At 55.5% G+C, this 19,051-nt stretch overlaps 1 long non-coding RNA gene across 1 annotated transcript; it reads right to left on the bottom strand.

Annotated features, from left to right (window-relative positions):
* Window positions 1-6,230: 6,230 nt before the first annotated feature.
* Window positions 6,231-14,223, bottom strand: LOC135329750 (uncharacterized). Its single transcript, XR_010391357.1, has 2 exons — window positions 13,196-14,223; window positions 6,231-8,490 (listed from the first exon to the last, which is right to left on the bottom strand). It is a non-coding gene; the product is annotated as an uncharacterized LOC135329750 (long non-coding RNA).
* Between the last annotated feature and the right edge of the window lie 4,828 nt (window positions 14,224-19,051).

A 19,051-nucleotide genomic window follows, 5' to 3' on the forward strand; every position in this document is an offset into this window, starting at 1 on the left:
ACCGCGCGAGGGACGGCACCAGGACGCAAGGGCCCCAGGATGATGCAGGTGCCTTTCGTAGTGGATGTGGGGGCTCTGCCCACGTTTTGGTGCCTGCCCGGGACCTTTGAGTGCCTTCCAAGGCAGCAGAGGGTGGTGTGTGCGTGCTGGTGCAGGCAAGAGGCCTCCACGGGCTTTATAGTCGGTGTAGCTTTTAGTGCGGGCCCAGGGCCTCGGCAAGCCTTTTGGGGCTGGTTGCGGGCCTGTGCCTGCCCTTTGGGGTGGGAAAGGATGGTTTGTTTGCCATTTGGGGCAGGCAAGGGGCCACCACGTGCCTTTCCGTGCTGCCCTGGCACCTCAATGCCTTTCTGTTCACCCTTGGGGTGTGCACGTGCCTTTCGCTGCGCCCCATTTGCATCTGCCTGCCTTTTCCAATGCCCCAGGGCCCGAGTGACCCCTCCGGCCCCCTCCGGCCCCCTCCGTGCTTCCCAGTTTTCCCCGTAAACCAGAAAGATAATGGGGGATGGTGGTTTAAGGGCCTTATTTTTGCAGGCAGGAGAAGTCGTCTCAGGCATGTGCCACGTGAGGCCTCTCCCCTCCCTTTCAGGCCAGCAGCCCTAGGAGCTCATGTCAGCGCCGTGATGCTGGGGGTGGCACGCAGCTCCAGGCAGCTCTCATGGCTCCAGCCCTCTCTGCCACGACACCCCAGAGCTCTCTGTCCTGCCCTGTCCTTCCCGGCTGGGCCCGGGCAGACGCTCAAGGCCAGCTGGAGCGGCTGGGAGGATCCTGCTTTGCCTGCGGCGCCAGCGCTGGGGGGGCAGCGAAACTGGTGAGCAGAGGCTCAGCCAGACTGCCCGGAGCTGCTGCCTCGTGCCGCTTCTTCTTCCCCGCCGAGACCAGCCCAGGCTGCTCTCCCTGGTTCCCAAGCAGACAGGCACTGAGCCGCGCTGTCTGAGCCCCCCCAACCCCCGCCACGGCCCCAGGAGCCATTTCCAGGCCACGGCATCTGCTCCTCGACGCCAAAGGGCTGCGGGGCCCTGCCAGGAGCAGCAAGCGCAAGCACCCAAGTGCTTTGTGTGGGGGCAGAAACCCTGGGGGGCTTTTTTGGCCCCCCACAATCACTTGGTGCAAGGAGCGCAAGGGTCAGGCCCCCTCCCTGGGCCGCTCTGGTTGGCCGGGGCTGCCCCCGCTGCCCACTCCTGCCTTAAAGGGAGGGTTCAGAGACTTTAAGAGACTTTAGGGGAGAGAAAAAGTCTCTTAAAGGCTCTAAGTGGCTCTAAGGAAAAAGCACACCAAAGCTCTTAAAAGAAGAAAAACAAAAAAGGTGTCTTAGAGCCTTGAAGAGCATTGTTGTGCTTTTTCCTTCCAGTCTCTTAGAGCCTTTAAGAGACTCTTTTCCCTTAAAGTCTCCAACCCCTCCCTTTAAGGCAGGCGGGGGCAGCCCCTGCAGGGTTTCTGCCCCCACCTGAAGCACTTTTAGGAGTAATTTGAAGTGCACAGCATCTGCCCATAAACTCAGCTCCACACGCCTTGGCACGTCTAAGAGCAGCAAGCGCAAGCGCCTGTGGCCATTTTTGGCAGGCCTGGGGTTGGCGCACACACGGCGGCTCCGTGGCTGCTCTGTTTGGGAGCCGGGGGACAGCCGCCAGGGCCGGGCTCGGCGGAGAAGGCCGGGTCCTTCTGCTCAGGATGCTGCTCCCAGCTGAGGCAGCTGAGGTCAAAGCCACATCTCCTCCTCCTGCCCTGGCCAGTGGTTCAGGCTGAAACGCCCCTTTGCCCAGCAGCATTGCACTCCCCAAAACCTAAATTCGCCCCTGCAAAAGAGGCTCTACCTGCTGCTTTACACCCTGCGTGGGGACAGGCACCCAGCGCCGGCTGCGCCAGGAAACAGGCATCCCGGAGAGCAGCAGTTCCTGGGGAGCGAAAAAGAAGACCTAGGCCTTGGAGTCCAGCCAAGCTGCAGCAACGAGTCAGTGCTCTCCCACAGCAGCTACGCTGCCCTGCTGGAAAGCAGCTCTGCAGAGAAGGACTTGGGGGTCCTGGTGGAGGACACGTTGCCCATGAGGCAGCAATGTGCCCTTGTGGCCCAGAAGGCCAATGGTGTCCTGGGCTGCATTAGGAAGAGCCTTGCCAGCAGGTGCAGGGAGGTGATCCTGCCCCTCTGCCCAGCCCTGGTGAGGCCACAGCTGGAGTACCGTGTCCAGTGCTGGGCTCCCCAACACACGAGAGACTGGGAGCTACTGGAGCGAGCGCAGCAAAAGGCTACTAAGAGGATGAAGGGGCTGGAGCATGTCTGCTGTGGGGAGAGGCTGCGAGAGCTGGGTCTGTTCGGCCTGGAGCAGAGAAGCCTGAGGGGGAGGGAATCTCATCAATGTGTTTAGGTATCCGAAGGGAGGGTGCAAAGAGGATGGGGCCAGGCTCTTTTCAGTGGTGCCCAGCAATAGCCCGAGAGGCACCAGGCACAAACTAAAATGCAGGCAGTTTTGTCTGAAGGTAAGGAGAAACTTGTTTCCTGTGAGGGTCAGAGAGCAGTGGAGCAGGTTGCCCAGGGAGGTGGTGGAGTCTCCATCCTTGGAGATATTCCAAAGCCATCTGGGCACGGTCCTGGGCAATGTGACCCTGCTTGAGCAGGGGGTTGGACTAGCTGCTCTCCAGAGATCCCTTCCAACCTCAAGCATTCTGCGATTCTGGGCCCTTCCTTGCGGTTCCTGTGGCAGCCGGGTGCCCGGCACCCGTCTCCCCTCGCCCCCCACCCAGGCTGTGCCCGCTGCCAGGGGTTTCTGATGCGCTCAAAGACCTCACAGTGCTGCCGCAGCAGTGACCTCACCATCCCAGCCCTGTCCCCGTCCCAGGGGACAGCAGTCACAAAGGGTTTGCGTGGGGAGGCGAGAGCAGCTCCAAAGGGCTGCGTCTGCTCCCGAGCCCTTGGCCCACGGCTCCGCCATGCTGGACACCGTGGGTCACGGCTGGGTCTCCCTTCTCTGGGGCAGTGGCTGCCTCCTGCACCTCTGCCCCAGCTTCCTGCTGCTGCTGGTGGCCTGGGCCACCGTGAGCATCTGGTGCAGCGTCTGCAAACGCCGCCAGGTAGGAGGGAGGCTCCGGGGCAGCCGTTCTCCCACCCTGCAGGAGGGCCCTGGCTGGCGGGGACCCACCCGCGCGGTGGGTGGGGGTCGGGGTGCTGCGGGCTCAGCCGAGGCCGCGGTCACAGTGCCGGTGCTCCTGTGCTGCAGGTCTCTCCCTGGAGCTGTTGCGGGGGGAGGCACTCGGACGCCCGGGACCCAGGTGAGGCTGCGCTGCCCCGGTGCTGGCTCCCGCCGGGGACCACGTGCCTGCCCGGCTGGGATCATGGCCCCGGCCCCGAGCGGCCCCACGGCAGTGGGGTTCACGCTGCCCGCATGGGGAGAGGTGCCGTCCCTGGGGGGGCTGCTTGGGGACAAGCCGCGCTCCGGGCTGCTGGGCCATGGGGGTGCCCCATCCATCGCTGCCCTGCTCACTTGTGTGTCCCTGAGGGGGCTCCAATCCCTCCCCTGCCGCGGGCTGTCGGGGTCCCCAGGTCCCTGCTGTGTCCCTGCTCCTCTGCACGGGGCCTGCTGGGAGGCGGGTCCAGGAGGGGTTGTCGGTGGGGCTGGGCCGTTCCGCGCGTGGGGCTCTTCTCTGCGGTCCCCAGCTCTTGGCCCTGGGAAGGGGAGGGCTGCCCTGCTCCCCGCTCCCCGCTCCCTGCCCAGCACAGCTCTGCTCCACGGCACCGAGCGCTCGGCCTCGCCTGGTGCCGGGCTGCTCCCAGAGATGGGATCCCTCCGGCCGACCGCATTCCCGGGGCCCAGGGGCTGCCCCGGGCTGGGGTGCGCCCGCGCTGGGCACAACAGGGCCCCGTGCCCAGCCGGGAGGCGGCCGCGGGGCTGCGTGTGGGGCAGGTGCCCTCGGCCCTGCTCAGGGTGCCCTGTCCCCACTCTGTGTTGCAGGCGATGAGCAGCGGGCGTCCGGCTGCAGGGCACAGGGTGGGTTCCTGTGCTTCGACCTCAGCTGCAGGCCCTGCGGCGAGGCCGCCCGGGAGAGGCAGCGGCAGCTGGAGGCAGAAGCTTGGCAAAGCCCCTGGGCCTCCAGCAGGCCACAGTCGCCCTCCTCGGAGGACTCCAGCCCCTGGAGGGCACACAGCGAGCGGAGGAGACTGCCTGCCCGGCATAGGGGGCTGCCCCAGAGGGGGCCGGGGGCCCCGGGGCCGCTGCCTCCAGCCACAGCCCCAACCGACCTCGAGCTTCGCAGCCAGGCTGACAAGCTTGCGGGGCTGACGCACGCCCTGCCAGAGAGAGCTGTCAGCCCCCAGGCCAGCTCACCCACCGCCCTGGGCTCGCGCCCGGCTGAGGGGGCTGGCAGCCTGCCCGGGGGCACCGATCCTCGCCCCGTGTCGAGGCTGGAGCTGGGACACAAGATCAAGAAGAGGCTGCGGATGCACTTGATAAAGAAGTGCACAGAGATCCGTCTAGGAAGCTTCCCCGCCGTGGTGCAGCGATCGTGGGAGGTGTCTGTCCGCAGCCCGGAGCGCCCTGCAGCCCCCCCACCGCTGCGCTCCACTGTGGTCCCCAAGTACTTCCACACGGCAGAGGCCCTGTTCCTGCCGGAGGAGGCCCGGGAGACCCTGGAGCTCCACATCCGGGCAAAGAAGCTACAGCACCAGCTGCAGCACCAGCAGAGCGTATGCAAGGAGTCGCCTGCAGCTCACGTGCCCCAGGCACCGGTCTCAGCCCCCCAACACCAGCGTGAAGAGACCCCCGTCCAGCTGCCTGCTCAGCATCCGCCCTGCCTTCCCCAGGCCACCAAGCACCGTGCAGAGCTGCAGCCTGAGCCCTTGCGTCCAGAGGGGGACGATGACAGCAAGCACAAAGAACAGCAGCGACACAGGTCGGACACCCAGGGCAGCATGTGGCTCCTGGGCGATGCCAGGGGACTGGTCATTTATATGGGCCTGCGGCTCTCCCCAACCCCCGGTGCCATAAAGCGGGCCATCCTCAGGGTCCTGGGGTTACATCATCTGCGCAAAGGCTTTTTCGATTAAACACAAAGCCCCGGCCAACATCAGGGGAGCAAGGTCAGGCGGAAGAAACCGCAGGACCGAAGCCAGGAGGAAGGAGCACGCTGAACCGGCTGCAACTCCAGCCATCGCGGGAGAGCCCTTCCGTTGTCGTCCCCAGGCAAGATCCTCCAAGATGGGTCAAGGAAAGAAACTCCGCTCACCATAATCATTACGGGATCTCCTGATAATCACCACCAAGATGGTGGTCAGTAGAAAAATAAATTTTACCCCGGTTTCTATCATACCAAGATTTGTTTGTGACTGCTTGCAGGAGTTAGTGAAGTACAAAGTCGGGCTGACCTAAAGCACTCAGCACAGGCTGTGTCCACATGCAGCTGGGGAGGTGGGAGCAGGGCTGGGAGCGCTGGCAGCGCTGGGGGACAAGCAAGGGAGCTCGACAGAGGAGGAAAGCGTGAAGGGGGCTGCTGACAGAGGCAGGTGGAAGCTGGCAGCATGCAGACGATGTGGGTCCGAGTGAGGTCCCAGCACCTAATGGTGGCCTGCTCGCCTGGCAGCAGGCCAGAGGTGCTGCCAGAGAGGCGGCGGGCGAGGGGCAGCGCATGCCTCTCGCACTGGCCTTGCCCCCAAGAGCCGAGGCAGCAGCTTTGCCTTTGGCCGGAGCCCTGAAGGACGAAGGGAGCAGTGTGGCCCTCGGCCCAGCAGTGCCGGAAGGAGAAACTGCAGCGGCTTTGCCCTGGGCTGCGGGCCCTCCGGATGAGGTGAGCAAGGAGCGCGTGGTCGGCACTGTCCCTCCAAGGGAGGTGCACGTGGGAGCTGCGTGTGGCGTGTGCGGGCTGGGGAGATGCCTGGCGCTGGAGGCAGCAGGGCTCACGGCCCCTCTGTGCCCTGCATTGCCTTCGAGCCGGGGGGACGGGTGCAGAGCGAGGAGGGAAGGGTCCGGCCCCCGCAGCAGCCTCCTCCCCCAGCCTGCGAGGCAGCCCCTGTCTGCACGGGCCCCCCGGCTCCATTCGCCCCCCTGCCCAGCCCTGCTGCTGCAGCCCCCCACAAGCGTCGTCCCGCTGGCGCGCCAGCCGCAGGGGCCTTCCCTTGGGAAGCTGCCTGGGCCCTGCACCATTCCCCCACTCATCCCACGGCACCAGTGCCCGGAGCATCTGAGCTGGTGGTGTTGTCCGAAAAGCGGATTTGTTGCCCGGTGTGCAATAAGCCAATAATTACTCACTCAGGAGAGACATTTGCTTATTTATTTCAGAGTTGCGCAAGCCTGGGTGCTCGGTGGTTTCCCACAAATCGAGCACACCCCCCCAACTTTTCAGGTAGCATTTATACAAACAAATTGCCAGATTTGCGACTTTCCCTTGTACACTGATTGGTTAGTGATTTCTTCATTCCCTGGGTCCCACCCCTGCTTCTCAAGGTCCTGATCAATTAACACTGCCCCAGCTAGGTCAGTAGACGTTATCTCCCAGGGTCCTGACGAAGAGGACATAATCCAGACCCCTTAATTAACACTGTTTCAACAGTGAGAGGAGGCTTTGCTTCCCAAGGTCCTGGCACCCAAACAGGCCTTATTTCACAGCCTTGACATCCTCCCTTTCGGAGAGTGGGGCACAGGAATGCAGACTGCTTGTAACTCCCTTATCTTTCCAGCCTGCACCAGCTCTGGGGCCCTTTCTTACTGAACTAGGAGTGTGGCCTAAGGCTTCAGCAAATTTAGCTACTCATGCTAAGCAAGTGTGCGGCTACTCATGCTAAGCAAATTCTATCTAAGATAGAAGTTATCCAAATCTACCTGCTTCAAACATTCTTTCTGAGCTTCTCAGGGTTGTCTTGTAACAATTCCCCCCTTTGAGACTTATATGATCATTTTCATATTAGTCTCACTCTTTTAAAATCTTTCCCATATTAATTTTGTATAACACTTAGAAATGCATTGAATCACTACATAAACGCATACAAAAACTACTAACACCATTCCCAAAATTGTTAAACATTTTTTAACCCATGAGCTCACGTCAGGGAACCAGGAAGTCAACCATTTCCATGTTTCTTCAAATCCGAAAGAAGTATCATCTTTCTGAACCCCATGTAAGATTTCAGTCTGCTTCCAGATTTCATTTAGATCGGTAGAAATTCTCCCGCTTTGATCCACATATACACAGCAACTAGTATTTATTACTGTACATACTCCTCCTTGAGATGCCAATAACATATCTAGAGCCATCCTGTTTTGGGTAGTTATTTTAGCAATTTCTGAAACCTCCTCTTGTAAAGCTGCAGTGGCATCAGAGGTTTTATTCCCTATTTTTTCAATAACTGCTGAAATATTTACTATTGCTTTTTCAAATTGTGGAAACAGCCACCTTACGAATGACTGAAACCTAGTAGGTCGATCTATTAAAGGATTATTGACCCTCTTTTGTCTCCTCATGAATGTTCTTAGCCAGGATTTTTGATATTTATTACTCAATTCTTTTCTTATAGTAACATTAGGGATTATTGCCCCTAAAGTACATGTCCCTGACCAATTAGGAGGTAGCACTTTTCGTGCCTTGTTTCCACACAACCAATACCATCCACTACCTTTCGGAACACGCCACCCATTTAGTTCCTTACTTGGCCACTTATAACCTATTTCAGGTATCTGGGAGCAATCTTTATAACCTCCTACCTTAATGGCTCCAGTACAGTTGATCGGTTGCTTTCCATAAAGTACAGTTTTCTCCCACCATCTATTACTATTATTACATCTTCGGATACATTGATAATAATCTCCTGTCACACTCTGGACTTCCCATTCCTGTTCGGTTGTTTCATCATATTTTGTTTGATCACTATCATTTCTTATCTGTTTCACAAATTCCATAAAGGAAAAATTAAGAGGCACTCCAATTAGGGGGAAGCCCTTGTTGGAATGTTCAGGGAAGTGGGTACACACCCAGCAATCCCTCTGGTTAACTATCTTCATAGATTTCGTAATTACTTCCAAATGAAGATTGTGACTCCAAAATCCTTCCTGATTCCCTTTAATTGTTTGGCTCAGGTAACCTAGAAAAGCTAACCACCACATTTCTCCCCTGGTTATTAAGGAGAACATCATTTTTACACAGATACCGTAACAACAATATTAACCCTATTCCTAACAAACAGATTAAAGCAATTTTTCCCTGAATACAATCTAAATTTAAAAATGATTCACTTCTAATACAACTCATATATCTTTATGTATTTTTAACTTTAAAGGTTGAACTTGTTCAGCTTTCCACATCTCTCGAGGTACTGCTTTCACTCGGGTGTAGTGGATCCAGGAATCAATTCCCTGCAGTTTCACAGCAGTATTTGTTGTTAGCAGTACAAGATATGATCCTCTCCACTTTTCTACCAACGGCTCATCCTTCCAGGTCCGAAGATATACTTGATCTCCCGGCTGGAATGAATGTACAGGTGAATCTAAAAGTACGGGAGATCTTAACTGGATGTACCTACGGAGAGAAGTAAGAACCTTTGCCATAGACAAGAGATAATCACTTAAAATTTGATCACCCTTAACGTGCATTTGAATTTCATTTCCAGTTAAATTTACAGTGTAAGGTTTACCATACAGAATCTCAAATGGACTAACTTTCTCCCTAACCCTTGGGGTTATTCTGATTCTTAATAATGCCAGAGGTAAAGCATCAGTCCATTTCATCTGAGTCTCCTGACACAATTTTCCTACCTGTCTCTTAATTGTTTGATTCATTCTTTCCACTTTTCCACTGGATTGTGGCCTCCAGGGGGTATGTAAGTCCCATTTAATTTGTAGTATTTTTGAGATTTGCTGTACTATTTCTGCTATAAAATGAGGTCCCCTATCTGAAGAAAACCCTTCTGGTACCCCAAATCTTGGTATGATTTCTTTTAATAACATTTTTACTACTTCCCTGGCTTTATTGGTACAACACGGGAAAGCCTCAGGCCATCTTGAAAAGGTGTCAACAACTACCAACAAATATCTATATCCATTACATTTTGGTAATTCAGAAAAATCAATTTGCCAGTAATCCCCAGGCATGAAGCCCCTTTTTACTTCCCCTGGGGGGGGCTTCTTCTGAATCTTGGGATTATTTCTAAGACAGATTTCACATTTTTGTGTAATACCCTTTGCAATTATTAGCATACTAACTCCCACAGCAAATCTTTTAACTGTTTCAACCAATGCCTCGGCTCCCATGTGGGTGCTATCATGTATTTGCTTCATCAGCTTCTTCATTATCGGCAAAGTTACCACACATTGTCCAGTAGATGTCACCCACCATCCTTCGGGAGTTTTTATGCATTTCAGTATTTCTGCTACTGGAATTTCCATTTTTAACATTCTCTCTGGAACTAATGCTGCCACCGACACGGATAATGCTGCCCTTTTTGCAGCCTCATTGGCCCTTTTGTTCCCTTTAACTATGTCAGTCTGTCCGGACTGGTGCGCTTTGCAATGCATTACTGCTATTTCTTTGGGTTTATTAACTGCTTTGAGTAGTCCCATAATCTCTTTACTGTATTTTATAGGATTCCCTTGAGAAGATAGCAATCCTCTTTCCTTCCAAATTGCGCCATGGGCATGTATAACCCCAAAGGCGTATTTTGAATCTGTAAACACATTAGTCCGTTTTCCCTCTGATAATTCCAGAGCCCGGGTTAAAGCAATCAGTTCTGCTTTCTGGGCGGATGTATTTGCTGGTAGCGATCTTGCTTCGATTTCTCCTTCCAAAGTGACAACAGCGTATCCAGCCCACCTTTCTCCCTTTATTAGAAAACTGCTCCCATCGGTAAATAATTCCCAGTCTGGATTCTGCAACGGAATATCTCTCAAATCTGGACGGCTGGAATATACTCACTCAATAGTTTGCAGACAGTCATGAGCCAACCTCCCCTCTTCATGAAGTGGTAATAAAGATGCCGGATTAAGGGTATTAGACACCTTCATGGTTACATCTTCTTGCTCAAGTATCACTGCCTGGTACTGCACCATCCTACTCGGGGATAACCAGTGATGCCCTTTTTGTTCTAAAACTGCTGCAACAGCATGTGGCACATAAACAGTCACCTTTTGTCCCAACGTCAATTTTCGTGCCTCTTGTATTAACAGCACAGCAGCTGCAACTGCTCTGAGGCATCCTGGCCACCCTGCACTCACTTTATCCAGCTGTCTGGAAAAGTAAGCCACAGGTCTTTTCCAATTTCCTAAAGTCTGTACAAGCACTCCCAAAGCCTGGTGCCCTCTCTCATGTACATAAAGCTCAAATGGCTTTGTTAGGTTCGGAAGTCCTAATGCAGGAGCACTCATGAGAGCAATCTTGATTTCATCAAATCCTTTTCGGCATTCTGGAGTCCACTCCAGCAAGTCTCCCGGCCCCTTAACAGCTTCATATAAAGGCTTTGCCATTAATCCAAAATTAGGTATCCACAGGCGACACCACCCAGCCATTCCTAAAAATCCCCTGAGTTCTCTTTTTGATTTTGGGGGGGTGATCTGACAAATCGCTTCTTTCCTTTCGATTCCTAATTTTCTTTCCCCCGGGATATTTCAAATCCTAGATAGATTACGTTTTCCTTCACGATCTGTACTTTTTTCCGAGACACCCTGTATCCCGCTGTTCCCAAAAAATTTAATAAACTGATGGTTGTTTCTCTACATTCTTCAATAGTGTCTGCCCCCAGTAAGATATCGTCCACATACTGTAATAAGGTAGTGGTCTCTTTCTTACCTTGCCATAATTCTAATTCTTTTGCAAGTACATTACCAAAAATTGTAGGGCTGTTCTTGAATCCTTGAGGGAGTACTGTCCAGCACAACTGCATTTTGCATTTCGTTGTAGGACTTTCCCACTCAAAGGCGAATAATTGTTGACTTTGTTCCTCCAAAGGAATACAGAAGAAAGCATCTTTTAAGTCCAGTACGGTTTAGCTCCTTGTTTTAATTCCACCTTTACCGGTTCTGCACATCTGGCTCTTCCAGGTTTCTCCGTTGCCCACACAAAAGGGATTACTGCGTCCATTACTTCAGAGGGAATTTCGCTTGGTCCATCCTCCACCTGTTCGGAATCCAGTGCTTTCTGCAACATATATGCTTGTGCCTTCCAGGCGTTACTTTGTGGAATGTGCACCTTAACTTTGTTTTGATCAAAGGTTATCTGTGCCCCCAGTTTATTCAGTAAATCCCTCCCCATTAGGGGTAATGGGCATTCTGGCATATATAAGAATTCATGTGTTAACACCCCATTTCCTATTTCACATTTAATTGGTTGAAAGAAAGGTTTGACCTCTCGCTTTCCCGTGGCCCCAATTACTGGCATAGAGAATTTACTCATTGGTCCCTTACAGCTATTTAGTACTGAATATGTTGCTCCAGTGTCTACTAAAAATTTAACTGTTTCGTTCCCCAGCTTTACTGAAACCAGGGGTTTGGCTGGGGAATCCAATTCCTCAACCCCCGGTCCCCGTCAGTCTGAATCCTCTGTACCAATCATGAGCAAATCTGCCTCTGGAACAGATGCAGACTGAGGTTTCCAGTGATCTGTTTGTCTCTTCGGGCACTCATTTTTCCAGTGCCCCTTCCCCCTGCAAATTGCACACTGATCTCTCCTCAGTGGAATTCTATTTCCCAAATTCCCTCCTACTCTATGCCCTCTTCCACGTCCTGGTCCTTTCAGAAAACCCCTTCCCTGAGAGGGAGTTTGTGCCCGGGCAAATGCAGCTGCCAAGATTGCAGCATTTTGCCTCTTATCTTTCAGTTTCTCCTTTTGTTTTTCCTTTCTCTCTACTTCTTCCCTGTTATTGTACACCTTATATGCAATTTCTATTAATTGCGATATTGACATCCCCGACATACCATCTACTTTCTGAAGCTTTCTCCTTATATCTGGTGCTGATTGTCCTACAAATAATGTAGTAAAAGTCATTTTATTTGCTTCGTCCTCGGGATCCAAGTCTGTCCATTTTCGGGCAGTTTCACATAACCGCTCGTAAAATGCAGAGGGATCCTCATTCTCACCCTGTGCGACTTGATATAGTTTCACAATATTTTGGGGCCTAGGTACTCCATGCTTTACCCCATATAATATTAACTGTTGGTACTGTTTAGTCATTAACCTGCCTGCCCCTGTGTTTTGATCCCAACCCGGTTCCTGGACCGGCATAAAACGGTCTGGTCCGTCTCTAGCATTTTGTCTTTCATTCTCCTCTTGAGCTTTGTCTAATACCAATCTTTTCTGCTCAGGTGCAAGCAAAGTATTTAAAAGCACCTGTAAATCCTGCCAATCTGGATTATGATTCTCAATTATCATTTTAAAGGATTGATACATCTTTTCTGGATTTTCTTGGTACGACCCGGCAGACTCCTTCCAATTCATTAAATCTGTAGTTGAAAAAGGGACCTTCACATACACAGGCATCCCGTCTGGTCCGACTGCTTGACGCAGCGGGGCCTGAATCACGGGATTTTGTTGAGCCCGAGTAGCCCGAGTTCTGCCTGCAATCGGGCTACATGCCTCACTTCCCTTATTTCTGCTATCGACACTATCTTGATCTCTTTCCGGAGAGACCAATAATTGTACATCCTCTTCCTCATTACCCACTTTTAAACATCTTTTCCCAATGCTACAAGCAGAGCAACACCGAGGCATTTTCTCTTTGTTTCCCATCATCATTAACACATTTGAGTCAGAGATCAATAGCTTACATTTTTTTCTAGTTTCATGATCATTTCTCAGAGAGAAGAACAAATCTACATATGGGACCTCATCCCATTTGTTCTGTCTTCTGCAAAACAACATAAGTTGCAAGATTGTATTATAGTTTAGCGTTCCCATTTCTGGCCATTTTTCCTCATCCTCCAGTTTATACATTGGCCACCACTGAGTACAGTATTCCTTTAATTTTCTCCTTGTTAAAGGATTCCCACCAAACTTACTCCAATGTTTCAGGATGCATCCTAAAGGAGGACAGGAGGATACCCCCACAGATTGTCCTGTTCCCATATTATTACCCTTAAAAGAACGTTCTTACCAATTATGCTTTCGTACACTCCAGTCGTCACTGTCCAAACGTGTACAAAGCTTTCCTTTGGTTACCACAACCAATTACCCTTGTATCATACCCTCTATGCAATGTCTCTTAATAATTACTGCGTTGCACCTTTGAGTCGCTTACCTGTTCCGACCGGGGAGGGTGCTCACAGAGTCCCCGAACAAAACGGTCGGTGCGCGCTGGAGTCCGATGAGCAGCGTCTCCCCGCCGGGAACTGGCAAGACGATCCGGGCAAGGCTTTACAGCGAGGGTCCCATCTGGGGTGCCAGAAAACTGTTGTCCGAAAAGCGGATTTGTTGCCCGGTGTGCAATAAGCCAATAATTACACACTCAGGAGAGACATTTGCTTATTTATTTCAGAGTTGCGCAAGCCTGGGTGCTCGGTGGTTTCCCACAAATCGAGCACACCCCCCAACTTTTCAGGTAGCATTTATACAAACAAATTGCCAGATTTGCGACTTTCCCTTGTACACTGATTGGTTAGTGATTTCTTCATTCCCTGGGTCCCACCCCTGCTTCTCAAGGTCCTGATCAATTAACACTGCCCCAGCTAGGTCAGTAGACGTTATCTCCCAAGGTCCTGACGAAGAGGACATAATCCAGACCCCTTAATTAACACTGTTTCAACAGTGAGAGGAGGCTTTGCTTCCCAAGGTCCTGGCACCCAAACAGGCCTTATTTCACAGCCTTGACATCCTCCCTTTCGGAGAGTGGGGCACAGGACTGCAGACTGCTTGTAACTCCCTTATCTTTCCAGCCTGCACCAGCTCTGGGGCCCTTTCTTACTGAACTAGGAGCGTGGCCTAAGGCTTCAGCAAATTTAGCTACTCATGCTAAGCAAGTGTGCGGCTACTCATGCTAAGCAAATTCTATCTAAGATAGAAGTTATCCAAATCTACCTGCTTCAAACATTCTTTCTGAGCACGGGCGATTTTTTTGCTCTCTCCGTGCAGGCTGCGTCTGGGCACAGCAATGACAGAAATTCATCTTCCTCTTTCAGTGCCGCTTTAGAGGCTGACCTAGGTGCTCCCCCCAGTTTACAGCCGTTCTGGGGCCATTACTTCCTGTCAGGTCGGTCTCTAGACAGCCTGGGGCAGGCCAAGCCCCGGAAGGCAGAGAGAGCTGCAGAGAAACCCGGTCAGTCGTTCACAGAGCCACAGAGCATGCGGGCTGGGAAGGGGCTTTGGCAGGTCTCCGCTCCGACCTCCTGCTGCAAGTGGGGCCCACCAGAGCAGGTTTCTCAGGGCTGGGCGCCATCGAGGTGCGACTGGCTCCATGGATTCCTCCATGACCATGTGCTGCTGGTCCAGCGCTGGACCACACTTAGGCTACAGATTTTTTTCCTGTCTCTGGTGGGAATTTCCCCCTGCTGTAACTGGTGCTGTGCCCCTCGCCCTGTCCCCGGGCACCTCTGGGAAGTACCGGGCTCCGTCCTCTCACCACCCTCCCGTTAGGCAGGTGCAGGCAGTGGTCTGATGCCCCTGCACCTTCTCTTCTCCTGGCTGAATAGCCCCAGCGCCCTTGGCCTCTCCTCGCACCTCCTGTGCTCCAGCTGCGCACCAGCTCCCGGCCCACCCCATGGTGGGTCCTGCACAGGCCACGCTCCCTTCGGGGTGTCCCTGCCCCTATGCGGCTCCCCCACGGGTCACAGTCCCCGCAGAGGCGTACCTTCTCTGGCACGGAGCACCTCCTTCCAGAAGTGTGCCTCCAGGTGTGTCCCCAACAACATCCCCTTGCATGAGTCACCTCCGCTTCTGCTGCTTTTCTCCAAAACCGCCCCTCTGCACCCCCCTCCTCACGTGTCCCCTCCCACCTCTCCAATTCGGGTCTCCTGCTGTGTCCTCCCATATCACGTGTGTCCTTTGGGGTCTCCTGCCCCAAGCAGCTACTGCCCTTTTTTTAAACATGCCCGAGCAGGGGGGCCACGTGCTCCTCTGAGCAGTTGAAGTTTTGGCACCTGATGGGGTGTTGTCTCCCGTTTTAGAGCTGGCCAGACCCCGCTGTGGCCGGCACAGGGTGTTCTGCGGCACGTGTTCAGTGTGCAGGAGCAGTGCGCTGGGAGGTCCCTGGAGGAGCGCATCTAGCGACCCTGGGAGAGGTGCCAAGGGGCCCCGCAAGGCCTTTGCCGGGCACCCGCCTGGTCCGGGGAGGCGGTGGCTGGTGCTGAGGGAAGGGGAGCTGGGCAGGAGCCCCTGGGAGCAGTGGGACGGGTCGGGGCATCTGCCCTGGCTGCAGCCCTCTCTGCTGTGCCCCCCCGGAGCCCCGCGTGCTGCCCAGCAGAGAGAGGCTGGTGTGCTCGGCCCAGCAGCGCTGCCGGCGGCCCAGGGCCAGGCTGCGGGCAGAGGAGACGGGCTCCTTGCGCTGGTGCTGGGAGCAGGGTGGCGCGAGGGCTGGTGCAGGGCTGTGCGCCCGAGGAAGGGCTGCAGGACGGGGGAAATGCAGCTGTGTGTTGTATTTTCTTTGCAGCACGTCCTGCACTGTGGAAGCATCCGCAGCAAGTGAGCGAGGCGGCCCAGCCCTGCACCCGACGCCACTTTCAGCCTGGGAACGTGAGCTCGTCGCGGCCAGGGCAGAGGAGCGTCTCCTCCGGAGCCTCTGCCGTGGCGAGGAGCTTTCCTGGCGCAGCTGGCACTGGGTGCCTGTCCCCACGCAGGGCGTAAAGCAGCAGGTAGAGCCTCTTTTGCAGGGGCGAATTTAGGTTTTGGGGAGTGCAATGCTGCTGGGCAAAGGGGCGTTTCAGCCTGAACCACTGGCCAGGGCAGGAGGAAGAGATGTGGCTTTGACCTCAGCTGCCTCAGCTGGGAGCAGCATCCTGAGCAGAAGGACCCGGCCTTCTCCGCCGAGCCCGGCCCTGGCGGCTGTCCCCCGGCTCCCAAACAGAGCAGCCACGGAGCCGCCGTGTGTGCGCCAACCCCAGGCCTGCCAAAAATGGCCACAGGCGCTTGCGCTTGCTGCTCTTAGACGTGCCAAGGCGTGTGGAGCTGAGTTTATGGGCAGATGCTGTGCACTTCAAATTACTCCTAAAAGTGCTTCAGGTGGGGGCAGAAACCCTGCAGGGGCTGCCCCCGCCTGCCTTAAAGGGAGGGGTTGGAGACTTTAAGGGAAAAGAGTCTCTTAAAGGCTCTAAGAGACTGGAAGGAAAAAGCACAACAATGCTCTTCAAGGCTCTAAGACACCTTTTTTGTTTTTCTTCTTTTAAGAGCTTTGGTGTGCTTTTTCCTTAGAGCCACTTAGAGCCTTTAAGAGACTTTTTCTCTCCCCTAAAGTCTCTTAAAGTCTCTGAACCCTCCCTTTAAGGCAGGAGTGGGCAGCGGGGGCAGCCCCGGCCAACCAGAGCGGCCCAGGGAGGGGGCCTGACCCTTGCGCTCCTTGCACCAAGTGATTGTGGGGGGCCAAAAAAGCCCCCCAGGGTTTCTGCCCCCACACAAAGCACTTGGGTGCTTGCGCTTGCTGCTCCTGGCAGGGCCCCGCAGCCCTTTGGCGTCGAGGAGCAGATGCCGTGGCCTGGAAATGGCTCCTGGGGCCGTGGCGGGGGTTGGGGGGGCCCAGACAGCGCGGCTCAGTGCCTGTCTGCTTGGGAACCAGGGAGAGCAGCCTGGGCTGGTCTCGGCGGGGAAGAAGAAGCGGCACGAGGCAGCAGCTCCGGGCAGTCTGGCTGCGCCTCTGCTCACCAGTTTCGCTGCCCCCCCAGCGCTGGCGCCGCAGGCAAAGCAGGATCCTCCCAGCCGCTCCAGCTGGCCTTGAGCGTCTGCCCGGGCCCAGCCGGGAAGGACAGGGCAGGACAGAGAGCTCTGGGGTGTCGTGGCAGAGAGGGCTGGAGCCATGAGAGCTGCCTGGAGCTGCGTGCCACCCCCAGCATCACGGCGCTGACATGAGCTCCTAGGGCTGCTGGCCTGAAAGGGAGGGGAGAGGCCTCACGTGGCACATGCCTGAGACGACTTCTCCTGCCTGCAAAAATAAGGCCCTTAAACCACCATCCCCCATTATCTTTCTGGTTTACGGGGAAAACTGGGAAGCACGGAGGGGGCCGGAGGGGGCCGGAGGGGTCACTCGGGCCCTGGGGCATTGGAAAAGGCAGGCAGATGCAAATGGGGCGCAGCGAAAGGCACGTGCACACCCCAAGGGTGAACAGAAAGGCATTGAGGTGCCAGGGCAGCACGGAAAGGCACGTGGTGGCCCCTGGCCTGCCCCAAATGGCAAACAAACCATCCTTTCCCACCCCAAAGGGCAGGCACAGGCCCGCAACCAGCCCCAAAAGGCTTGCCGAGGCCCTGGGCCCGCACTAAAAGCTACACCGACTATAAAGCCCGTGGAGGCCTCTTGCCTGCACCAGCACGCACACACCACCCTCTGCTGCCTTGGAAGGCACTCAAAGGTCCCGGGCAGGCACCAAAACGTGGGCAGAGCCCCCACATCCACTACGAAAGGCACCTGCGTCATCCTGGGGCCCTTGCGTCCTGGTGCCGTCCCTCGCGCGGTCCCGGGACGCAGCTGCAGGCGAAAGCTCTGCGCAGAGCCCGCAGCACTGTGCTGAGCAGCCAGTGCCATCGGCGGGGAGCCGGGGGGGGGCAGGTGGGCGGCGATGCCTGTGGGGGGACGAGAGCCGTGGGCGAGGGGCTGCGGGCGCAGGGCAAGCACCTGCCTGCCCCCCGCCACCAAGGGCTTTCCCGAGGGGTCGGCGCTCGCCACAGCCAGCCCCCGGGCGCTGAGTGCCGACGGCCTCAGCGCTGCTAGCCGGGCCAGGCCGCGCCCGTCATCCCCACATCGGCTGTGAACTGGGGGACGTACCTGGGTCAGCCTCTGACGTGGCGCTGCAGGAGGAGGCTGAATGGGCATCGTGGTTGTGCTCACATGCAACCTGCACGGGGAGAGCAAAAAAATCCCCCGTGTGCCATCAGCTCCGATGCTCCGGGCACTGGAGGCGAATGGAGCCGGGGGCCCGTGGCAGACGGGGGCTGCACCGGCCAGCGCCAGGCATCTCCCCAGCCCGCACACGCCACACGCAGCTCCCACGTGCACCTCCCTTGGAGGGCCAGTGCCGACCACGCGCTCCTTGCTCACCTCATCCGGAGGGCCCGCAGCCCAGGGCAAAGCCGCTGCAGTTTCTCCTTCCGGCACTGCTGGGCCGAGGGCCACACTGCTCCCTTCGTCCTTCAGGGCTCCGGCCAAGGGCAAAGCTGCTGCCTCGGCTCTTGGGGGCAAGGCCAGTGCGAGAGGCATGCGCTGCCCCTCGCCCGCCGCCTCTCTGGCAGCACCTCTGGCCCTGCTGCCAGGCGAGCAGGCCACCATTAGGTGCTGGGACCTCACTCGGACCCACATCGTCTGCATGCTGCCAGCTTCCACCTGCCTCTGTCAGCAGCCCCCTTCACGCTTTCCTCCTCTGTCGAGCTCCCTTGCTTGTCCCCCAGCGCTGCCAGCGCTCCCAGCCCTGCTCCCACCTCCCCAGCTGCATGTGGACACAGCCTGTGCTGAGTGCTTTAGGTCAGCCCGACTTTGTACTTCACTGACTCCTGCAAGCAGTCACAAACAAATCTTGGTATGATAGAAACCGGGGTAAAATTTATTTTTCTACTGACCACCATCTTGGTGGTGATTATCAGGAGATCCCATAATGATTATGGTGAGCGGAGTTTCTTTCCTTGACCCATCTTGGAGGATCTTGCCTGGGGACGACAACGGAAGGGCTCTCCCGCGATGGCTGGAGTTGCAGCCGGTTCAGCGTGCTCCTTCCTCCTGGCTTCGGTCCTGCGGTTTCTTCCGCCTGACCTTGCTCCCCTGATGTTGGCCGGGGCTTTGTGTTTAATCGAAAAAGCCTTTGCGCAGATGATGTAACCCCAGGACCCTGAGGATGGCCCGCTTTATGGCACCGGGGGTTGGGGAGAGCCGCAGGCCCATATAAATGACCAGTCCCCTGGCATCGCCCAGGAGCCACATGCTGCCCTGGGTGTCCGACCTGTGTCGCTGCTGTTCTTTGTGCTT

Source organism: Dromaius novaehollandiae, chromosome 13 (assembly GCF_036370855.1).
Source record: "Dromaius novaehollandiae isolate bDroNov1 chromosome 13, bDroNov1.hap1, whole genome shotgun sequence".
NCBI classification, from domain to species: domain Eukaryota; kingdom Metazoa; phylum Chordata; class Aves; order Casuariiformes; family Dromaiidae; genus Dromaius; species Dromaius novaehollandiae.